We start from the raw sequence: 8200 nt of genomic DNA on the forward strand, positions 1-8200 counted from the left end.
TAAGCACCAGCCAGGGCCCCTGACAGACATTAGAGATACACCTGGTCCTGATGGCCAGCTCCAGAGTGAAGCTTGGCACTCCTTCTCCCACTGCTGCAGTAAAACCAGCATGAGTAAACCCCCTTTCCCCACAAGTCAGAGCATCTGTTGGATGAAGACTTCACTCAATATCCAAATACCTCTGGAGCTGAGGTGGGTGCAGATCCAGGGGTGGCTCTCGTATCTTGCTGGACTCCATGATGTTGTTCCTCAGCTTCCTCACAGCATTCCTGGCCCACACCTGAGGCTGCAGCTCCACCGAGCTTCTCCTGCAGCGTGGGGGGTTCCTGAGAGACCCCACTGAGCTGCTCTGCCCTCAGCTCTGGTCAGTCCTTTCAGCTCCTCCAGCTCCTCTTGCTATGGCTGCCTTCCCAGCCACATTTCTGGAATGATTCAGCTCAGGGAATCAACAAAATGGAGCTTCCTGGGGGAGAGGCATGAGCAGCAGGTGAGCAGTGAGAATTCCAGCAACCTGCTGTCACAGCCCAAGATGGTCATTACCTGGACACGACATGTAATTAAAGCTACAAATCAGTCACACTGAATTCATTTGTTCAGTCCTCATTCACTTGCTCTTAGTGGAGGGGGATCGTTTGAAAGCAGCTGAAATCATGGCATTGGGTCACCTAACTACACATGGGTTTCAGCTGTGAAATCAGATTCCAGGTATGTATTCTTCAAACTTAAAATCAGAAAACTTCTGTCAGACCCCTTTCCAGTTCTTTGTGCCTATTTTCTGTTGCAAAGATTTGTTTGAAATCACTGATAAACCAGGCAATGTTTGAGGTATCTGGGCAGAACAAAAATCCAGGAGAATTTTGTGTATAGATACATTTTAAATGTTCCATTCAATGTCATCAATATTGCTGTACTAAATGCAATAGTTTTGAGAATCCAGATATGCACTTCATGTAAAAAAGATGGAACAAGCCTGATGATGAGAGTGCTGATGGAACTAATGCACACTTAAAAAGAAAAACTTTGCCTTCAGTATTAATTTGATCTGAGCTATTGTAGAGCAATCACAGCCCTCAGATTGCTTTATACTCCAGTAAAGTTAGACTTAAGTGCTTCGTGAGAGAATTAAGAGAACCCAAGATACGACAAGCATCAATCAAAATTTCTAGGAGCTATTAGGAGTGGAAATCAGTGACAGAAAGTTCTGTCATTTTATTACATATCTGCAAGCACATGAATGTAGAACTACTTATTTACTCATTAATTAGCTTTTTGTATCTCCCATCCATTGTAGCTCCTTTGCTGCATTCCCCTAATCCAAAATTTGGGTGGCTATACATCCCTTTTCAAACATTAACAGGACCTGGGAATTATGTTCCAATTCTTTGTATTGCAAGTGTTCATAAATTATTAAAATAGGAGATTTAGCTGCCTGTGCTGTAGAGAAACCATGTTTTACTAAGCTCAGACTGTTTTTGTAACAATACTGTTTATTTCAATACCTGATAAATTCAAATATATTGCCAGTGAACATAATAGCTATTTTTTCAGTTGAAAATTTAATTGAAGGTTATCCCAAGTAATAATGAAAGCCCATAGCAGCACTGGCATTACATCAAACAGTGCTGGTGCATTACAAAGGCACCTCTGTACTGTTCATGATCACAGAAAAGATTAAGTGATACAAAGGGCCGGCTGGGGCTTTTTAATACATTCTGGCAACAAGGTTACAACTCTGGACAGTGGCCAAGGATGCAGTTTTCATGTGCAATCAAGGGTATAGCTTAAAACAGAGAAGGAATCAAATCCTCCTTTGCAGCCAGGGCTGCAGAAGGGACAAGCCAGCAGGTGGCCACAGCAGAGCCCAGGAACCACAACTGGGGACAGTTGTACACTATACTCCAATTAATTTTCATATATTTTTTAATGCAAGTGATTAAAAGCACACTGTCCCTCTGTACTGCCCAATGACAGCTGGTTTTGCCTTCTCCCAGATTAAGTAAAGCCAAGAAGTGTCCAGAGCCCACTGAGACCACTTCCCATTGCTGTCAGTGCCTGGCTTGTCCCCAGTCCCACACCACCCCAGTGACTGGGAGCAGCACAGGACTCCAGTGGGACACCACCAGGGCAAGGGCAATCCAGAGGCCTTTGTAGGACAGGCCAAGCTGGGGAGGCTGTGCCTGACCTCTCATCCACCACAGGCCAGAGCAGCCCTGCCATTGTGTAGGAGGGTCAGGAGTGGCAGCAAGATGGACAGGAATTGTGAATGAAGCAGAAAACATCGTACCCAACGTGGCCTTTAAGGAGCATCTTACATCTCACACACAGCTAAAAGGATGCCCTTTCACAAATACCACTCTGCCATAAGCCAAGAAGTTGTATTTATAGCAGAAAGAGTCACAGAGGTCCTGCAATATGAATCTTCATTGGAAGCAGTATCAGATGTTTTTGATGCAACTGTGTAAAAACTGTAATAATGTGATTAGCAATTTCACAGGGAAAGAATCAATTTCATGCTCTTCTCTATATTTTCTAGCTCTTACCATCCTGCACTGTGAAATCCTAGACAGCAAACAGCAATACAGTCAAGCAATATTAGAAGAATATCCTTCCAATACTGAAAAGGATACATCACATATGTTAGCAAAAATTGTAATAATGCTATACAAATATCAAGCAGGTCATCATTATTATTCAGCTGCCACCATGAAGGACTTAAGACAAATAGTGTAATACACAGTTTTAGAACTGGTAATTTCCATGCAGGTATCCAAACCAGTTAGTTTTTTCCCAAAGGTTCAGAGTGCCAGGCTATCACCAAATGAAATCAGGTGAAGAGATTCTTGTAGAAACAAGACATGGGGTTTACTATTCCAGTTCTAAAACAATTAGTTGAACTTCAAAGTAATTTGATGTTATTACCTTCATACTTTTGGTTTTGTTCTTTTAAGTGGGGATAATTTTCTTGTATATGTAAATAATGTGTCCACTTAATTTTTCCATGTCTTACAGAAAAGAGCATATATGGACTTTATACCAGCTTTTAAAACAAAAATTATTGTCTAAAACAGAAATCTAGGAACTCTACCTTCTATGAAAGTAAATTTCAGTGCTCAAAAAAGAAGATCCATGTTGATAACAGTATCGCTTACTAGTTTTACCTCCACTGACAGCATTCTCAGACTGAGATAAGAATCATTTCATCATAAAAGCATTTCACACCCAGGAGTGGTTTGCTTCAGAAGGGAATGAGCTTCTCAAGATATTCCAGGTAGGGCTGCTCACCCTGCAATGAGGGTCAGGGTTTCAGCACTGGATTTTGAGAGACAAAGTCATTGAAATATCTTATTCTTTTTTTAGTTTTTACACCAGTGTTTGTACAGACTGGTTGTCAGAAGTGGGGTTCCAGGTGCCAGGGGAAGCAGCCATGACACAGCCCTTCCTGCCAGTGAGTGCCAGCAGGATTTGGGATCTGGCTGTAAACTACCAGCACTTTGCAGCAGTAGATACCTGGGAAGCAGTAATCACTCTGTGCCATAGAATTTAACCAAGGCACAGAGGATGAGGGCCAGCTCCCAATCCCAAGGCAATCAGTTAATGAACTGGGATTTGTTTATTACAAAATGTTTAGTCCTTTGTCAACCTGTTCCCTGTTTGCCAACCCACTGTCCTGACTTCTAGACCATGTTTAGACTGGGCCAGACCTACTGTTAGCTGATTAAAAGGATTGAGGACACTTTTCCCTTTTGTATTTGCTTTCACATGCTTCAGGCAAATTGTTGCACCATCAGCACCTGTAAGAAGAACCCCCTGGAGCTGTTTATTCATTGGCAGTAACTTCTCCCAAGGTCACTACAAGGTTTTCAAGACTGATGTGTTTTATGCCCGCAGGGTTTGTGACACTGCTCTGAGGTCCATCATACCTAAGGGTTCTGTTTACTTCAGCAGTCCACATTTCTCAATATTTCCTAAGGCATCTGCACTGCTATGGGACTGTCTGGGTGATGAGAAAAAAATTTGCAGTGCTTTGCTCTGAAATGTCTGAAGACAACACACCCAGAAAGGCAAAAAGGTCTTGAGAACACATTCCTGTGAGGTCTGCAGGAGGACCCCGAATCTGCAAGTCAAACAAACAAGAAACCCACATGGTCTTTGAGTCAGACTAGATCAACCCTTTTTTGCTCAAGGTGTAGAAATGTCAGCTGACCTGCTGGTGACTCCACACTTTAGTCTCATGTAAAAGTAAAACAAGCTTCACACAGGAGACCCAGGATTACACACTGTAGAGTGGGAAAGCAAAATCTTCTCAAGTTTTCCTGCTGACTTTGAGACCTTTCCTCTGGCACCATATGTTTTCAAAGAAAGAGAAATTGCTATAGGACAATGCATTTCGGCCTTCCCTGCTGTTCCTCTGATTCAAAGCAGATCTGAATTGGCTGCATCAAATATATTTAAAAGTGAAGAGAAAAGACACGTTGCTTTTGACTTATTTCTATGGCACTTCTTGGGATGGATGCCTTAAAATCTACAGACATTTAGTCACTGACCAGAATCCAACACTCAAGGACAGTGGAGATTATGGACATATCTACATTTTAGTTCAGTTTAGGGTTGCACATTTGAACTGAATCTCCCAAGCATAGCAGTAAGAATTGGTTAAAGGTATGATTCCTGATGAGTAAAAATTAGAAAACTGAAAGAAGAAATTCCTAGGTACAGCTTCACTTCTCACATGGGAATAACACAACATAAGACTAGAAACAGAGACATTTCTTCCAAAGTTGTGGGAATTCAGAGAGAGCTGTAGATACCAGTGCCCATCTTGCCTTTTCAACACCTGTATGATGTCCAGCACACCTTGACTCCTGAAAAAATGACAACAGCTATTTCATTGTGACCCTCTGTGCTTCCTTTCTCCTGCTCACTATTTCCAGCTGAAATTTCATCTTTCTTTGCTTCTCCCCAACCTCCCCCCATGCTGTGCCCAACCTACAGAGGCCCTACACCACATATACAGGACAGGCTGCAATTCAAAGGCCAAAAGTTGCTAAAGCGCTTATGCAAGTTAATTACTGTGCCTGTTTAATCCCATATAATGCAGATTAGTGCTGTCAGCTACTGTTGGGAGAGCAGTTGATGTAACAGGGCTGGCCCTTCCACAGGGAAAGCACTCTCACCAAGGGTGAGGAGATGCTGACCAGTGCTGGGAACAGACACCTCTTGTGCTGTTCCCCAGCTACTGTCAGGATGGAGGAGCTGGGAACAAAAGCTGGATATGAAAACCAGGCAAGCTGAAAAAGGGTATCACCCCCCTCATTTCAAGAGGAAATTGTCAGCTTTGACCCCGTGCTCCACTTCTGCACCTTGTGATGAAAAATTTTAAGTTCCAGAGGACAGGTGCACAAAAGACATTGTTACATCAAGGCATGAGTCATGGTGAACTCAAGCCACTAGACCCTACTTACGTACCAAACAAAAAATCCTAATACGTTTGCTTCAAAATGAACATCAAGAGGTCACAGAAAACTATCCAGTTGGAAAGACCTGTTGTCCCTCCAGGCAGCAGAAGGTGGAAAAGTGGAGGGAGGCCTTCCTGGGAACTTCCACTTCTCTCAACTTGAGTCCAATCTAATAGGATTAATTTACAGCCATTACTCAGGTGAAATGCCCTTTGGCAGCAAGATGTGTTTACATAGGGCCTGCTCATTCCCCAAAAGAGTGCAAATACACTGTGTTCAGATGGCTCATCCCAAAAATTGATGGCATGTTGTATTTCAGGATTTCAGCTTTTCCTGTTCTAAAGAGTAAAATAATATGGGTTGTCTTGATTTGTAAGAGGTAGCCAGGAGTACAGCATTTCACATGACACCATTGGTAACCCAGCTGCAGTAATAACATTCATTTTCTCAACCCACAGACTGTATGACAGTTAAGCAAATATTTTCCACCTCAGCAGGTTTTATGGTCAAATTACAGACTTTTCTCTTTCTGGTTTATGGCTGATAAATCTTTGACTGATGAAGTAATAATGGCAGAATATGTGATAAAGGTGGTTGGCCACTGGCTGAGAGTCAGAGCACAGGATACTGAACTTCTACAGTTTTAAAAGCCTTTCTAATCCACATGACTTACAGATGCAGTAAAATTTTATCATTACTTTTAAAAGAGTATAATCAAATCTAAATCACATCAATCCTTTGTTTACATTAGAAATCTAAGTTATTTGTATTCTGAAAAATTAGATTTTGCAAGCAAAAGAGAGATTAAAAGATTAAACATTTCTTTCACAGATTTTATTTTTTTGTTTTTCGTTAAAGATCAAAAAGCAGTTACATATTTCAATCGCTTCCAGAGCACCAACGGTTGCGTTACTTTTTCTGTGTTTCCCTTCCTCGCCCCAGCCCCAGGAATTCAAATGTCAGGCTACGGTTCTGTCTGCATAGACAGGTTTTTTTTTTCAGGTGAGACACAGAATCAGAAGGAAAAGAGGCAGCGAACAAAGGCGTGCGAGCAGCAGCACCTTCCTCGGCACAGAGCCCGAGCACGCCGAGAACACAGCACAGAACACGGGCAGAGCCTGGTTTGTTCCACACCGCCTGAGCCAGCCCCAGCGCCACAGCTCCCCCTGAGCCGGCGGGACAGGGAGGACAGACTCATCTCCTGCTGTCCCCTCTCCGCCCGCCGGCCTCCCCTTCCTGCCGGGGACGGAGGGAACAGGGCAGCGCTCTGGAGCCACGCACTGTAGGGCACGACTTCGTCCCTCCCCGACCAAGTCCCCAAATCCTGACACGCAGGGACACAATTTCGGGAGCATCGCACCCTCTCCGAGCCCTGGAGCCGAGCACGGGCCGTTCTCGGCCCCTCGGCCCCGAGTCCCGGGCCTGGCGCCTCAGCCCTGCCCTCAGCGGGGCCACCGCGCCCCCTGGCGGCCACCGCGCTCCCTGCGCCTGCGCCTGAGCCCGCCCCGCCCCGCGCAGCCCCGCCCCTGTGCCCCGCCCCGCCCCGCGCAGCCCCGCCCCCACAGCCCCGCCCCGCCCCTGTGCCCCGCCCCGTCCCGCGCAGCCCCGCCCCGCCCCTGTGCCCCGCGCAGCCCCGCCCCGCCCCTGTGCCCCGCCCCCCCACAGTCCCGCCCCGCCCCTGTGCCCCGCCCCCCCACAGTCCCGCCCCGCCCCGCCCCGCCCCGCGCAGCCCAGCAGCTTTCCCTACTTTTAAAAAACTTTATATGACAGTGCTGTGTCACTTACCAGAAGCACCACTGAAATGAGAAATAGCATAAATTTTAGCAATAAGTCAATCACTTGGCTTCTGTTTTAACGTGGACCTCAGTGTGTTTTCAAGCACATACATATTCATAGTATTACATGTAAGGCTTAGTCCTAAATAATTTCCCTTGGAAAACACTATAATTCACCTCTCTAGGGGACAGTCTGGTCTGTAAACAGGGAGAATGCCAGATTTCCAGGTAGCACCCATTCCCTAGGATTAAATACTGCCTGCTGACTGCAGAAGGGAAAGGTGAGCCCACTGTTGATTCATGTCAGCCAAGAAAAGCTCACAATGTGACAGGCTGTTTGGACTGTTCATTAAATTTCATCAGAGCTGTTCCAAAAACAATGGGGTTCCATTTGTGCCAGTGGGAAATTTAACCGAAAATAAATTGGACAAACAGGTATCAGCTGGCCAACAGTTTCAGTTGTAATTACTGTCCAAGATGGAAAAGATCCAGGCTAGATATCCACCAAATTGGGCAACAAGTGTTTCTTGGTCCTAGAATGCTGTAAGGGAGTCTCTTCCTCTTTGCACTGGAAAAAGCTTTTCCCAAGCTTGTGATCTTTGTGAAACTTAATGTAGGGTATGAAAAGCAACCACAAAGGATATGGTTGCTCACCTATGGTTCTTAGTTACTTTTTAAAATGGATATATTTCTCAGCATATGACTACATTAAGCAAACCTATTTCCTCTTCTTTTTTCCTCTCCTCATCCTTTTCTGCAGCTCTATTCTGTCTATTAAACTGGGAAACTACAAGGGAATTCTGGGATCTGCACTGCAGGCACTGCCCAAGAAGTCCAGCTGACGTGAAATTGATCCCAACCTTAAGAAACCTCAGCTGGAACACCATCTACATCCCCCAGGTCACCTAACTGCTTTCAGAATCCATTACCTGGCTGAGGAGGTAACATCACTTACCTATCACAAGCAAT

The sequence above is a fragment of the Zosterops lateralis genome (genome assembly GCF_965231275.1).
Source record: "Zosterops lateralis genome assembly, chromosome: 10".
Classification (NCBI taxonomy): domain Eukaryota; kingdom Metazoa; phylum Chordata; class Aves; order Passeriformes; family Zosteropidae; genus Zosterops; species Zosterops lateralis.